The sequence below is a fragment of the Bos indicus genome, chromosome 3 (genome assembly GCF_029378745.1).
Source record: "Bos indicus isolate NIAB-ARS_2022 breed Sahiwal x Tharparkar chromosome 3, NIAB-ARS_B.indTharparkar_mat_pri_1.0, whole genome shotgun sequence".
NCBI classification, from domain to species: Eukaryota; Metazoa; Chordata; class Mammalia; order Artiodactyla; family Bovidae; genus Bos; species Bos indicus.
The window spans coordinates 118,668,807-118,685,483 of NC_091762.1; the positions used below are offsets into that span (position 1 = coordinate 118,668,807).

General features: G+C 56.8%; 1 protein-coding gene across 10 annotated transcripts in view; it reads right to left on the reverse strand.

Moving 5' to 3' along the window:
• The window catches only part of HDAC4 (histone deacetylase 4), a 298,724-nt gene that overhangs the window by 201,506 nt on the left and 80,541 nt on the right, over positions 1-16,677 (reverse strand). The window contains exon 1 of one of the 10 annotated variants that reach the window (XM_070787007.1): positions 3,339-3,821. The exons of the other annotated variants lie outside the window; for them this stretch is intronic. The gene's annotated coding sequence lies outside the window, so the exon portion shown is untranslated. Of the gene's footprint in view, positions 1-3,338; positions 3,822-16,677 lie in introns of those variants that run through there. 10 annotated transcript variants of the gene reach the window in all.

Genomic DNA, 16,677 nt, shown 5'->3' on the forward strand with positions numbered 1-16,677 from the left:
TGCCCTCACAGGCCATGAAGCTGGACAGCAGTAGGCTAAGCCTTCGGGCAGCTGGGACACAGAAGCATCCAGATGAATGGACACCTGTGGGTGAACTCACTCGACGGTGATCCCAGAGCGGGGATTATTCCCGGTGCCCTGGGCAGTCTGGCCTCATGTCTAAGTATCGAAACGGTGCTTTGGGGACTCAAGCTCTAAGAATTTGGCAGACCAGTCAGTCTTGCTCCTAGAAACTGAAGACGAGTGTGGGGTCACAGGCATCCCAGCTCTTCCCCCAGGAAGTCACTTTTCTGAACAAATCCCTGGTCTCCACTTGTTTTGTTCTTGTTTCCCACTGCTTCGTGCACTGTGCTCAGGCTTGGAGTGGCTCCCAGGGTCCACTGGTTGGATGTGAGCTGCCAACCAGGGCCCTGAGGTCAGTGGTGATGACCCAGGAGCTGACTTCCACGATGGGCACCAGGACTTGAGAGGTGACCTGGCCAGGCTGTTCGCTCGCTGAGTGCCAAGGCGCAGCAGCCTCTCTGACCCCTGCTCCAGGCCTGCGGGCTCCTTCCTGAGTGAATACACATCTGGGCCCCACACTCGGCCTATCAGTGCAGAGGCAGCTCTGAACACACCCCAGCTTCACAGCCTTCACGACTGCACGTGAAGCGCACGTTGGAAAACACACTCTTCACTTCAAACAAGCCACAGGACATCTGCTCGGCGTCAGGGCGGGGACCCTGCCCCGCGAGCCCCAAGGGCTCGGCTGACAGCAGGACGGCGGGACCGAGGCCGCCGGACACAGCAGAGCCCGGCCCCAGCGCCCGTCTGCTTCTGAACGGTGAGCGGGGGTGGGGGGCAATGAAAGCCAAGGCAGGACTCCCCGCACCGGATGACGACTGATGACCCAGCCTTGTGTCCCACCGAGCCCTGTGCTGGGCAGGGGCTGCTCACAGGGAGAAGCTTCTGGAAACGGCTTGAGATGCACCGGATGTTACGAGCCCGGCGTTGAGCGGGCAGCAGCAGGGCTGTGGGGCTGCAGGGCTGGGGGTGGCCCGTCCGTGGCCTCCGGTCCACGCTCCAGGAGCGACAGTGCAGGGCAGCCTCCACGACCAAGCGGTCAGCTGTCCCTTTCCAAGCCAGGCCCCTGCACGCTCTGCTTTCTTCCAGCCTCAGGTGCCCAGCAGGGTCTGGAAACCTGACACCAAGGGGGAGAAGGGCCCTGGGCGCACAGCCCAGGTCCTGGCATGGGCTCCATGCCCGCAGCCAGGCTGCAGCCAAACCCAGGACCCTTAGGGGAGCAGGGCTATTTTTGGGAACGTGAAGAAGGGGTCACATTTAGAAACAAAACACCACCAAGCCTGAGACCTAGACAACAGCGGCCTCCCAGCGCTGTGTAGCGGCCACTGCTGGGATCCAGGCGAGGGGCCCGCGAGGGCTGAGGGCCGCAGAGGGAGACCCCGGGACCTGGGTCAGAAGGACGCGTCCGCCCGCCACCTGGCAGCCCCCACCTCGTCTACAGAATGCGGGCTCCACGGCGCCGTCACCATCTGCAATTCTAAACACGCTTTTCTTCCGTCAAGGGCAACGCCTGCTCAAGAGAATGGCTTCAGATGTTCTCCTTACTCAGAGCATTTCCTAATGACCGCATCTGGCCTACCGAACGCTGCTGGTGGGTTTTTTCGAGCTCTCTTTTAGAACACACAAAATGGAATAAAGATGTCCCAGTGTTTCACATCCTCCTCCCAGGACCTGGATTAAGGAGTCGCTGCACACACAGTTCCACAGCATCCCGCTCCGTCAGCACCAGGACTCCTGACCTCATTTCTGACGTCCACAGGTGGACAGCACACAGGCCCAGCAGCAGATGCCCAGTGAGGCCCCTTGTCCACCTGGATGCAAGTGACCCCACTAACTCCAGGCCCTTCCTGGGCGGGACCCCGCCATGGGACGGCCTGGGCCAGGCCTTCACTGTCCCTGGGCCTCTGTTTCCTCATCTGTGAAATGGAGTCCTAAAAGCACAGATTGCCCTTGACTTACCACGGGGTTACATCCCGTTAAGTTGAGAATATGGTCAGTCAAACATGCACTGAACACCGTGACCTCCTGACCATCACAGCCTAGCCCCCTACCTTAAAGGTGCTCAGAACACTTACGTCAGCCTACAGTCAGGCAAAACCGTCAAACACAAAGCCCACTTCACAGTAAGACGCTGGCTATCTCGTGTGACGTACTGAACACTGAGACTGAAAAACAGAATGGCTGTCAGTGTATCAGTTGCTTTCCCCAGGATCACGGGGCTGACGGGGGCGCTGCACTGCCCAGCATCACAAGAGGGGGTCGGACCCACCGCTGACCCGGAAAAGAGCAAAAACCGTCATTCAAAGTACAGTTTCTGTTGACCTCAAATGATTCTCACGCCATCGTCAAGTTGAACCTCCTATGTCGGGGACCACCTGCGCCTTTTATAGGAGTGCTGTGAGGACTGTGTAAGAAGCTCTTTAAAACACACTGTAGCCCAGCACCCAGAAAGCACTCCATGCATTGGTGGTCACTTTATATACACGAGACTGAGGACCCCGAGGGGCATCCATACTCAGGACTAGGAGCCCGCGTCCCTCTGTGGCTCTGCAGGACGGCCCTGGACACAGGAGCACGCTGTGACCTGAGCGGCTCCCGGCCGGGGCTTTCCTACTGGGAAGGCAACACTTTCGCGAGCTTTTCAAGCAGGCTGGGCACGAAGCTCACAGCCAAGAACACAGGCCCATTTCCAGAAGGGTCTCCACAGAGAGTCCGGAACCCGTGGCCCACTGGAGGATCAAGTTCCAGAAAATAACAGTGACGGGCATCTTCTCGTTTGTTAGATGAGGGTGACAAACTACCACCCGTGGCCGCCTGACGTTTCCTGGAGGAGGCTCGACGTGGTGGGCAAGCTGAGTTTGTTTATCACGTTTCACAGAGTCAGGGACCTGCACCCCGGGTGCGGGCCAGGCAGAGGTGCTCAGCGAGGCCTCCGGGCGTCCAGGAGGGGCCTGGCCTGGTGGGAGGCTGCCCTGAGCCGCCCAGAGTGGGCCCCCCCAGTCCTTCCGCCAGCTGCCAGCAGCCCCCACTCGACCCCACCAGGCGCTCTGGCCGCTCCCCAGCCCCAGGCCCACACTCTGCAGTCTCGGCCTAGGCGAGCCCCGGCACACGAGGCCGGCGGGGCAGCAGGGAGCCCGCTCACCCCCCGCTGGCCTCATCATCCAAGAGGGCCCTCGGGAACAAGTCACGGGCCTCCCAGGACCACGAGCCGACATGGCACGGAGGAAGCCCCGCGCAGTTCCCGGTAGAGAGAGGCCTGCGCGTCTGCTCCCTACCTCCCACCAGGCCTCTGTCTCGGGACTGGGCCCTCCGGAGCCGGGCCTCCCAGGGCACAGGGCTGGATCGCAGCAGAAACCCCAGTGGTGCCGCCGCGCTCGCGGGTGAGCGACTCCCGGCTCCGCCCCGACATCTGGTTTCTATTTCATGCCCGTGTTGTCACGTTACATAACGAGCAGATGAGACACGGGGTCACCCTAGACTTGGGCTCAGGGCTCGTGGAGCTCAGCCGGAGTCCTGTTTACACAGGGCCAGGGCCACCAGACCAGGCTCAGAGCCAAGGCCACACAGCCCGCTGACACCCCACACCCGGCTGATCCTGCACAGCCCAGCTGATGCCCCACATCCTGACCGAACCCCACACAGCCCGCTGACACCCCACACCCGGCTGATCCCTGCACAGCCCAGCTGACACCCCATACAACCTGCTGACACGCCCGACACCCTGGCTGACACTACACATCCTGACTAAACCCCACACACTCTGGCTGACACCCCACACCCCGACTGAACCTGTACACCCTGACTGAACCCCACACCCTGACTGAACCCTGTATAGCCTGACTGACATCCCACACCCTGACTGAACCCCACAGACGCTGGCTGACACCCCACACCCCAACTGAACCCTGTACACCCTGACTGAACCCCACACAGCCCGCTGACACCCCACACCCCAGCTGATCCCTGCACAGCCCAGCTGATGCCCCACATCCTGACCGAACCCCACATAGCCCGCTGACACCCCACACCCGGCTGATCCTGCACAGCCCAGCTGACACCCCACACTGTGATTGAACCCCACACACGCTGGCTGACACCCCACACCCCAACTGAACCCTGTACACCCTGACTGAACCCCACACAGCCCGCTGACACCCCACACCCCGGCTGATCCCTGCACAGCCCAGCTGACACCCCATACAACCTGCTGACACCCCACACCCTGGCTGATCCCTGCACATCCAGGCTGACACCCCACACTGTGATTGAACCCCACACACCCTGGCTAACACCCCACACCCTGACTGAACCCTGTACACCCTGACAGACACCCCACACCTTGGCTGACACCCCACACCCTGACTGAACCCTGCACACCCTGGCTGACACCCCACACCCTGAATGAACCCCACACCCTGACTGAACCCCGCACCCTGACTGAACCCTGTACACCCTGACTGAACCCTGTATATATACCCTGATTGAACCCTGTACACCCTAACTGACACCTCACACCCTGGCTGACACCCCACACCTTGACTGAACCCTACACCCTGACTGACACCCCACACCCTGACTGAACCCTACACCCTGACTGACACCCCACACCCTGACTGAACCCTGTATACCCTGACTGACATCCCATACCCTGACTGAACCCCACATACCCTGGCTGACACCCCACACCCTGGCTGAACACCTCACACCCTGACTGAACCCTGTACACCCTGACTGAACCCCACACCCCAACTGAACCCTGTACACCCTGACACCCCACACCCTGACTGAACCCTGCACACCCTGGCTGACACCCCACACCCCAACTGAACCCTGTACACCCTGACACCCCACACCCTGACTGAATCCTGTATACCCTGACTGACACCCCACACCCTGACTGAACCCTGTATACCCTGATACCTCACACCCTGACTGAACCCTATACACCTTGACCGAACCCCACACCCCAACTGAACCCTGTACACCCTGACACCCCACACCCTGACTGAACCCTGCACACGCTGGCTGACACCCCACACCCTGACTGAACCCCACACCCTGGCTGACACCCCACACCCTGACTGAACCCTGTACACCCTGATACCTCACACCCTGACTAAACCCTATACACCTTGACCGAACCCCACACCCTGACTGAACCCTGCACCCTGACTGAACCCCACACACCCTGGCTGACACCCCATACCCTGACTGAATCCTGTATACCCTGACTGACACCCCACACCCTGACTGAACCCTGTACACCCTGATACCTCACACCCTGACTGAACCCTATACACCTTGACTGAACCCCACACCCTGACTGAACCCTGCACCCTGACTGAACCCCACACACCCTGGCTGGCACACCACACATGCAGTAAACACACCACACATGCAGTAAACACCACGCTGCCTGCTTGCAGCTCTTCACTTCAGCCGAGCTCTGTTCGTAATCCCTCCACCCACGTTCAAACATGAGGGATGGAGGAGCCACCTGAGGCCACACGGGACGAGGCCTCAGCCCCGACGACGTGCAGAGGTGAAGCCTGGCCAGAAGGGGTGGTGGCCGGCTCCCTGGGGCACGGGGGAGGGTGGAGCCGGGGTCCTGGGGCGCGCACCACCGGGAGGCTGCGGGGCTGGCTAAGAAAGCGCACGGACCCACACCGCAGGAGGTGCACGCTGCGATGCCCGGCGTGGGAGCTCCAGCAGCTGCCTACTCCCAGCCTGGGCGGCCCTCTGCCCCCTTCACCCACCCCCATCAGGCCACGCTGCAAACCCATCCACAGTCATCTCCGCAACAGACCTCAAAGGTGTCCACCTACAATTAAAAAAAAAAATCACACAAGGCACGGGATAGACTGACTGGCTCATAATATTTCTACCGGTTCAGGAAGAACACATTCTGTTTTACAAAGAAAAAAACAGAATCTCCCAGAAAGGGTGCCCAGCCCCCCAAGGCGAAAGCTTGATAGTCTCCTTGGGACATTCTGTGCACCTGGACGCCGGGACACCCAGGCTGGCTCTCAGCAGCCCCCACGGCATGTGAGTAAGGACAACTGCAGCCAGCGGCACGCTGGCTCTGCCCTGTGTCGCAATGTCTGGCACGGGCCCACCAGGAGGCACGTGTCACGGGCTGCGCAGAGGGCAGGATGAGGCGTCCTCACGGGTGTCAGCTGTCCCTGTCCACAGATACACGGGACATCTGTGTCCTGTCCACTGGCATCTGGGAACATCCGGGAAATGCAAGGCCCAAGTGTTACCAAGTTGAAAATGAGACTCCAGAAATGAATGACGCTTGAGTGCAGAGGGCCGGTGTGATCACTGTTCGAGGAAACGGCAAAGGGCCCGGTGGGAGAGGAGAGCCCAGGCCCTCAAGGGCACACACGAGACTCAAGGTTTTTACAGAACTTCATGCTTCCGTCTTAAACAAACAGTAAAAAGCAGGTGTTAAGCTGCGTTTTCATGTGAGATTCCCCCGCGGAGACTGTAACCGCGCTTGCGCTATAGATGACGAAGCAGCATCTTCTCCCTGGCGTGCTGTGTGGGGGCAGGGGGGAGCTCAGGGCCAGGCCAGCCTCATCCCAGGGGTGTGCCAGGCTTCCCCGGGGACATGGAGCTCAGAGAGGAGGGGGGATGGCGTGGTTCCTGCAGCGCTGAAGTAACAGATAGAGAAGACTGCTCCACGAACGTCTCAAGGAAAAACCCCAAGTCACGAAGACCACAAGCAGATATCCTCAGCTGACATTTGAGGGAGCTCAGCATTAAGGGCCTTCCCTGGTGGCTCAGATGGCAAAGAATCCGCCTGCAACGCAGGAGACCTGGGTTCAATCCCTGGGTCAGGAAGATCCCCTGGAGGAGGGCCTGGCAACCCCACTCCAGTATTCTGGCCTGGAGAATTCCATGGACAGAGAGGATCTGGTGGCTACGGTGCATGGGGTCACAAAGAGGCAGACACGAATGAGCGACGTCCACTTTCACGTGCAGTGTTAAGATAAAACCCTCACCACCAGAGAGGCATCCAGACACCCAGAGTGCCCAGTGCCACCCAAGGAGGCCACGCAGGGCGCCACCTGGACAAGGACTGGACACTAGACCCGGCAGGTGAGCCTGCTGCACGGAGGGACCTGGGTCTGGGGGCCACTCCCCTCCTAAGTGACCTCAGGGCCAGGGTCATGACCCACCCTGCTCTCCAGGCTACGAGGGGGCGACAAGGAAGACGCTGTCACCACAGCTAAGAGACACCTGGCGCCCCACAGACGGCCTGCGGGCCTGTCTTCCCAGACCACAAGCCCTGCGTGGAATGCAGCCCTGAGGGCGGAGCGCAGGCTCCATAGCCTACCCTTTCCTCCTCAGTCCTCTGCCGGCCAGCCGGAGCTAGGTGTGAAGTCCAGAAGTAGAAACATCCCCTGCCGTCCGCAGCAGGGCTGGGCTGCACTGCTACTCACCGCAGCTTTCTTCAGAAGAATGAACCTCTCCAGGGCCACACGGGAGAGCCAAGCCCACTCTTTCCTTTGTGTATCCAACTAAAGCCCCCTCATTCACTTATGATGAGGAGAATGGCCCTGAGAAAAAGGACTGCGGCGCTTCACCGGCTTGGCCCAAGGGTGCACGGCCATGTCTGACCCCCGGGAGGGCCCCCCGCACTCACACGGCAACAGGCAGCAGGTGTCTCCCGGAACGTGGCCTGGCCTGAGGGCGAGAGGGCGGCGGCGGGCACACCCCCAGTGCCAGGCCCGGGTTGGCTGGAGCACAGGGCTCAGGCCTCCTCTGCAGAGTGCAGCTTTCCCACCCCTCCTAGATGTGAACCCCAAGGAGCGCTGTACTCATGGGCTCTTGGAGGGCCCTCACGTGCTCCTCACCAGCAGGGGTAGGGGGCAAGGAGCCAAGGAGGAGACGAGCCGGGCAGACAGGGCTGGGTGCCACGCCAGCACAGGGGAGCCCACAGGCTGAAGACAGAGCTGGTGGTCAGGGGTCCCCTCGCTCAGGCTGCACCTCTGTACATGGAGGCTCTTGTACGAAACTAGTAGAACTACTAGTAGTTGTACTAGGGGCCGGCCTGGCCCCTCCCTCCGACTGGCAGATGGATGCACTGAGCTCCGGAGTCCAGTTGCTGCCTGAATTTATTTTGTATTTTTAGCTACACTGGCTTCTCCAGTGGCTCAGACGGTAAAGAATCTACCTGCAATGCAGGAGACCCGGATTCAGTCCTTAGGTTGGGAAGATCCCCTGGAAAAGGGAATGGCAACCCACTCCAGTACTCTTGCCTGGAGAATTCCATGGATGGAGGAGCCTGGCCAGCTACAGTCCACGGGGTTGCAAAGAGTCGGACACGACTGAGCGAGTAACACACTGAATGCAAAGCAACAAAAGGAGGTGCAAAACCATTGGATGTCAACATCCCTGCAGCAGCCAGTGACTACCTGCAGCAGTGGAAACATGAGAGGCTTAGAACCCAAAAGGGGATCGCGCCCTGGGGATCTCCTGCTCTCCGGTACGAAAAGGTCAGGACTGAAGCTCGGGGCATGAACCCCCACTGGGCCCCTTCTCCACGTGACATTACCCAGCCCTGGGACAGGGCAGCTTGGCCTGGTCATGAGCTACCAGGAGGCCGAGGCAGTGGTCACCGGCGGCTCTCCACGTCTCTCACTGGCGCGCCGCACCCCGGATCTTCCAGGCTCTCCACCTGACATCACTTCTTCCCTGGTGGCCCGAGGCTAAGACTGCGCTCCCAGTGCAGGGGGCCCGGGTTTGATGCCTGATGGGGGAGCCAAGATCCTGCATGCCTCAATGAAGACCCGGTGCAGCCAATAAACAAGCAGAGTAAATAAATAAGCATTTTTTAGACAGCCAGCTTAGAGCACTGGTGACCAAGCCGAACGTGAGAGAAGTCTGTGTCTCGCCAGATGGCCGGTGACTGTCTGAAACCTGCGTCCAGCTGAGTCGGCAGGACAGCAAGGAAGCCGCTCCAAGGGCAGAAACTCATGGAAAAGGAAGGGCGTGGAGCCTGGGGCCTCTCCTGAGGCTGTCCCAAGGCTGCCCACCTCGGCCACAGCTCACAGGGTCACTGTCACGGTTTAAGGACCCTCGGGGAAGGAGGACAAGTCATGCAAGGGGCAGAGAGACTGCAGCTCCTCTGGAGGGATGCGTCCACGCCTGTGCCGGATGCTGGCTGGGAGGGGATAGACCAAGAAGGAAGCCCCCATGGAAGTGGGGAGTCACAGATCACCTCACGGGGGCCAGGGGAGACCCGGCGGTCACAGATCGCCTCGCGGGGGTTGGCGGGGACAGTCACAGACCGCCTCGTGGGGGCCGGGGGAAACCCAGCGGTCACAGACCACCTCGTGAGGGCCGGGGGAGACCTGGCAGTCAGAGATCGCCTCGCGGGGGCTGGGGGAGGACAGTCACAGACCCCCTCGCAGGGGCCGAGGGAGACCCAATGGTCACAGATAACCTCGCAGGGGCTGGGGGAGGAGAGTCACAGACCGCCTCGTGGGGGCCGGGGGAGACCCAGCGGTCACAGACCACCTCGTGAGGGCCGGGGGAGACCTGGCAGTCACAGACCACCTCGCGGGGGCTGGGGGAGGACAGTCACAGACCCCCTCGCAGGGGCCGGGGGAGACCCAATGGTCACAGATAACCTCACGGGGGCCGGGGGAGACCTGGCGGTCAGAGACCACCTTGCGGGGGCCGGCGTGATCCGACCGACGCCAGGGCGTAGCACTGCACCCACAGGGGCTGCTGCTGCGCCTGCGCGAGGCACACGTCCTCCCTGGCTGAGCATGCTGTCAGCCGTACCAGGATGCCCGGGGAACACTGCATGGGCGGAAAGTCACAGCTGAAGATCACAGCACAGGGAAAAAAAAATGCAGGCAGCGGGAGTCAGGCCAGAACAAACTACAATTACAGGAAAATCTAATGTGACCACAAAATCATCTCAACAACAGGTCTGAGGAAACAGGGCCATCGAAGGGTCACGGAGCAGAAAGTGGATGATCCGGGGCCACCACTCAGCAGCTGCTCAGCCCCGGGTCCCAGGCCCTGCCTGCGTCTCAGTCTCTCTACAGCCAGAGAGAAACTGTGAGCTGCAGCTGCCCCAAGAAACAGCTGACGGAGGGGTGAGTGAGACCATCAACGTAGGCTCTGCTGATCGCCAACGAGCGCTACTGTTGCAGAAAGCGGCCAGGCACGTTTGAAAATGACCTGAACGGAACCGGTAGCGATAAAAACACTGATGATGAAAGGCCGAAGATGAATGAATGAGCGACATGATCGATTAGATAGAGCTGGAGAGAGGACGGGAGAAGAGGGAACTGGCGCTAACGGAGGGCTGGGTGCCCCCAGGAAAAGATAAAACTAGATCCAAACCCAGCACACCCAAGAGCAATCTCCACACGGACACAGGCCCTACAAGCCCAGGATGGAAGAGACGAGCCCAGGAGAGGAGCTGGCCTGGGAACTCAAAAGCCAGATGCAGTTGGAAAAACAGAACTTGGTAAGTCTGAACCACCACGGGGGGAGGCGGGAGAGGCAGTTAAGAGGGCAAAAGTGTAAAGAATATGGAGAATTCACCATAAAGAATTCACAAAATAACTGACAAACTGGGAGAAACTGTTTGCAGACTAGCGCAGATAAAAGCTAACACCCCCTGCATATAGAGAAGTCTTAAAAACTGTGGGAACAGAGACGAAAGTCCTGACCGAAAACCAGGTCAAAGGCATAAAGATAGAGAAGAGGCCTCACGCCGTGGTATCCCCTTATCGGTCAGATGGACAAACGGTAAGGGCATCTGCCCGCGCGGTGTGGGAACAGAGCGGGCCGCCTGCACGCCGTGCCGGGAACGCACGTGCCCGCACCCGCTCGCCCGGCACCGGCCTGTGGCCCCCGGCCCCGCACGACGCCTGCTCCTCCTCAGTCCATGGTCACTCAGTTCGTGAGTCTGGAGACACACCTCCCACCGCAGGGAAGCGCTCCAGCACCAGGGGACCACGGGGCACGGCTCTCAGGAGCGATGCGGGCCCCTCCTGGAGGTCTGACCGCCGGACGCAGGAGCAAGACCCGGCGAGCTGTGAGCGCACCCTGAGCGCACCTGCAGGTCGGGGACCGGGGCGGGGAGGAGCCCCGGGAGGGATGGGGCGAACGTGCTGGGGCGGAAAAGCCGAATGCACAGGAGTGGGCTGTGGGATGCTCCTCCTTTGTCCAGGAGGCAATGTGGGAGGGAGAGGGTGGGGCTGGGGAGGGCGCAGGGCCCAGGGACGGAAGCCAGAGGATTGGGGGGATGGACACCATGCTCAGTCCAGGCTCCTACACAGCACTGGCCTCAGGGGCCACACTCATGTTCTACGTACTCAAAAAGTAAAAATAAATGAAAATACTGCACAGTGAGATAAAAGCAGTAAGGATGACCCCAAACCCACCACAGGTGAAGAGCGTGATGCCCTGGGCCGGAGGAAGGGGCAGGTAAGAACCGGCCCACGCAGCCTGGGGACACGGTATTTGGACGACGCTTGGACTGCACCCCTGAGCAAGGACTCAGCTCCAGTTATAAGAGTGTTTCTCACAGAGGCGTAGATTAACAACTTCTGGGCATTCTGGGGTTGAACAAATGAGTAAATACGTTGTGGAGACCAGGAGCCACGCTTTCTAGCGTCAGACGAGGAGTCGGTCACACGCACGGCAAAGCGCAAGGGCCTTTAAGTGGCCTGTGAGGCTGGACTGGAGCTGGGAGCGCAGTGCGCGTTCACGGGCTGCATGTGCGTGTGTGCCTGCAGCTGGGAGCACAGTGCGCGTTCACGGGGCTCTAGGTGAGTGAAGGGCCCTGTGAGGCTGGACTGCAGCTGGGAGCACAGTGCGCGTTCACGGGCTGCGTGCGCGTGTGTGCCTGCAGCTGGGAGCACAGTGAGCGTTCACGGGGCTCTAGGTGAGTGAAGGGCCCTGTGAGGCTGGACTGGAGCTGGCAGCACAGTGCGCGTTCACGGGGCTCTAGGTAAGTGTGTGCGCGTGTGTGCCCGAGTCAGAGCAAGGGCCTTTAAGGGGCCTGTGAGGCTGGACTGGAGCTGGGAGCACAGTGCGCGTTCACGGGGCTCTAGGTGAGTTGCGTGTGTGTGTGCCCGAGTCAGTGCTCACACGGACATCCGTGTCCCGGCACTGGGCGCTGGGCGGCACCTCCAGCACGCCAAGCCTGCTTCCTCAATACCAGCCCCTGGAAACAGACCCCGGCCTCTGCGGAGAACCAGCTGACTCCGGGGCGGGGCACGCGGAGACGAGAACGCCTCACTGTGTCGCAGAGAGAAAAGGGCTCACAGGTGCGGGGTCAGCCCGGGGGGCTCCCACCAGCCAGACCCACACAGTCTGGGCACCAAACGACATCATGGTGACGACAGGACTACAAGCCAGTCAGTAAAACAGCCCACTAGTCCAAAGGAACCTAAGTACGATCTCTCTGAGGCCGGAGAAGTCTGTCAGGTGGTTCAGTGGTAAACAATCTGCCTGCCAAGCAGGAGGCGTGGGCTCGACCCCTGGGTCGGGAAGATCCCCTGGGGGAGGAAATGGCAACTTCCAGTATTCTCGCCTGGAATATCCCATGGACGGAGGACCCTGGCATGCTATGGCCCATGGGGTGCAAGAGTTGGACACGACTCAGCGACTAAACAAGAGCAAAACATAAATACGTAAACAAATATATAAGAAAGGGAGGTTCTTTTTTACAAGAAAAAGCCAATGGCTGAATTAACAAGAAAGACGGGACTAGAAAGAAGATCACCGAGAGTACCATCATCACAGTGACAGCTTCAGGTGCCAATCATCACTGGATTCAGAAACCAGAGTCATAAACTCGGGGCCCTGAATGCCCTGGAGGCCCCTCTTGAGATCGAGGGCTTTATTAGGACACCTGGCAAAACATGCGTCAGGCCCCCGAGGAGATAACGCTGCGACGTGGTTGGTATTAATAGCTCCCTGAGGTCGGCTGCCACGCTGGCTGCTGACAAGCTGCCCTTGTTCCTGGGCGACGCATTAGTTGGGGGAAGGGTGTCATCTCAACCACTCACTTTCAAATGAGTCTGAGAAAGTTCATTTTTAAAAATACAAACGTATACAGTAATTTTCTGTACTATTCTTGCTGTAAGTCTGAAATTATAGCAAAATTCAAAGTTAAAAGGAAAAACAGAAAAAGGGCTAAAATTTCCCCAGAACTTTTTGAAAGACATTAACCCCCCCACCTTCAGTAACTCAAAAAAAACATCAAGATGGATAAAATGAAAACACTCAGTGAAAATGGAGCTGAAAATACTTGAGACTAAGACCACAGAAGCACCGAGAAGAACTGGCAGGTCCTTGCAAAGATAGGAGTGTGGGCAGGGACATTTAAACGGCGGCGGTGCAACTCTGCGGGCTGACAGTGTTTTCAAAGTGCTGGAAGAAACAGCTCTCCACCCAGAAGTGTCCACCCTGGGTCAGCAGACCACGGTGCTGGGGACAGAATGCCGTTTTGGACAGACAGAAAGTGCAGGAGTTTATTACTGCAAGAACTGATAGAGAGGCTTCTCAAGGATGTCACTGTCGTCAGAGTAAGATCCAAAGAGAAGCAATGGCATGCAGAGTAAATGTAAGATTAAAATTAGGAAGCTGCACATGTGTAAAAAGCAACATACACGTCTAACAATGGCTTTGCATCCAGCTACTGGAAGGAAATACACACATGTGCGTGCCCCACACAAACACACACACACACACACAGCCAGAGAGAGAGGTTCTACAGATGAATAAGAAAAGAGAACACACAGCTGAGCAGAAGAACGGGGACATCAGAAGAGAAGCTATCAATGCCCAAAGCAGGCCGCTCTGTTCCCTGGGACCTAAGGTGAACACGGTAAGGTCCAGTTTCCGACCCGGGTGGGGGTCAGGGAAGGCGGGCGCCAGGCAGACCCTGGAGAGGGACTGGCGCAGTGACCTGGCACTCCACTCCTCAACAGGGAACCTCAGAGGACCCCCCAAATGTGCCAGAAAGCACCGCGGAGGATGCCGAAAGCCGCGTCTGAAGCCCGCTGCAGGGCCATCCACGGGCAAATGGGCACGCTGTGAAAACTCACAAAACTGATCGCTCAGCACCAGCGAAAATCAGTCACAGATACACGCATAAACGTGAATCAGCTCCAAAATAGTCGTGTTCAAAAAAAAGAAAAAAACCATGAAACATACAGTATGATTCCGTTTACATCAGGTTCAACAACACGTAAAATGAAGTTGCGTTGTTGAGGAACATGGACAGATGAATTTCTTAAAGCCAAAGCACAGAAGCCCTGCCAACGGCCCCTAGCTTACAGCGGGGAGGGAGTGCACGGCTCCGGCTTGTTTTCTCCTTTAAATGACACTCCCCACATTCTTCAGGAGGTAAAATATTCCATAATCAAAATTAAAATAAATATGTGTGGGAAAAATTTTAAAGGTATACCTGAAGCAGGCTAAGAAAGTAATAAGTGAATACAGAAAATAAAAGTGAAGGGAATCACAGAGAATTGACCGCCGCACTCCACCAGCCCGGGACAGAAGATATGGGCAGGTCCAAATGTGCTCAACAGGGAAACAAGGGAATGTAGCATCTGAGATCCTTTCTGCAGAAATCAGGAATCTCATGTAATCAAAACTGTCTACTTTGTTATTGCACTTTTCTATTAATTACAGGCAAATGCAAAATAGACGGATTATCATGGGTTTCTTACAGTCTGAGAATCTGTTGAGAGTTTCCTGTTTCTCTCTGCTGGTTTTTCACATCTTACTGACACTGTCGACATTTCAAAGTGAAAGTGAAAGTCACTCAGTCGTGCCCGACTCTTTGCCACCCCATGGACTATACAGCCCATGGAATTCTCTAGGCCAGAATACTGGAGTGGGTAGCCGTTTCTTTCTCCAGGGGATCTTCCCAACCCAGGGATCGAACCCAGGTCTCCTGCATTGCAGGCGGATTCTTTACCAGCCGAGCCACAAGGGAAGCCCAAGAATACTGGAGTGGGTAGCCTATCCCTTCTCCAGCGGATCTTCTCGACTCAGGGAACAAACTGGGGTCTGCTGCACTGCAGGTGGATTCTTTACCAAGCAAGCTATGGGGGAAGCCCTGTTGACATCTCAAAAGTAATGAACAGGTGACTTACTAAACTGCTGCTGTGAGGACAAGGCATCTAGAAGTTCCCACTGTGAAAAAGGCTTGCTTCTGCTTTCAAATAATCCATAACTATTTATACAAACTGTTCATTTCCTCCAAATTTGGGGACTTTGCGGTATTCATTACGAAAACTGGAATATGTATCTCATCGTTTTTATTAAAATAAAAAAAAAAACATTCTCACATATTTCGTAAGTTCTCTACTTTCCCTGTGCCACAACGCTCTTGCAACAGAACCTTAGGTTGGGAATAACCAGAGAAGCTGCTCTCGAAGTCTTTCCCCAATATTGCGTGTAGGGTTTTACATCTCCACATGTAAGTACAAGCTGCACAGAATTTTTGTCTCATTTTTGTCTCCAGCAGGTTCTAGAATGAAGGCACTTTCAGTTTCACGGAATTTGATAATATTTTTCTAGGTTTAGAGGCACTCTTGAGGAGGGTCCCCAGCACATAAACTTTGGGGAAATACTGAGTAAGGAGCAGGTGCTTTTAAGAAACATTCAAGCAAACTACCATCTATAGGACGGATAAGCAACAAGGTCCTACCATATTGCACACAGAACTATATTCAATACACTGTAACAGAGCACAAGGGAAAAAATGCAAAACAGAATGTATATACATGTATAATTGAGTCACTTTGCTATACAGAAGAAATTAACACAGCAGTGTAAATCAAATATACATCAATAAGCTTTTTTTTTTTAAGAAAAGAAACATTGAGATGGGTCCTTTACCCCCAAACCACCAGCCCCTAGCATACTCTCACTGCCTGTGAAGGCCAGGAAGGCTGAGCTCAAAGTTTCTAAGAGCAGAGCAAATGCATTTGCACTTTTACGGAAGGCAGAAAAGGCTATTTACTCAGAGTGTTTCTGTCTAAGCTTCTTATTGGAGATTTCTCCCAGTTCCTCCTGGAACTGTTTTCTTTATGACTCGGCACTTGGAACATTGGCATTTATTGTCAAGGTGACTGTATTTATTCTGAGAACCTGGGTTCAGAAGCAGCTTTCCAAAGATCCACACGGGTCCACTGTCTTCCCTGAAGTTCGTCTTTTTGCAAAATGACAAAAGGTTCAATGAGAAGAAAAATTCTAGCAAGTTCCTCTGCATCAGCTAGCACCTATTTATGGGATAAGAGTAGTAATCCCTAATTCAATGTAACGTAAGTATACTGCATGTGCAGGCAGGCAATCGCTTTAAATAGCTGCAAGTCCTATGCGGCAATGCCTATGGGCCTGCCGCAGGGCTCCTGTCACCCTTGAGACCACCTGCCGCTCCGGGAGACCATGGAGAAACCCTGACCTGCCAGGCCTATGCGCCCCGCAAGCCCTGGCATGGCACACACACCCAGGGAGGTCAGCACTCCCCCCGACAGCCCATCACACCCCCTGGGGCCTCAGATCACGGAGGACCAAGTCTTTTTAAGTGCCTTAAGAAATATATGCTTGTCCACC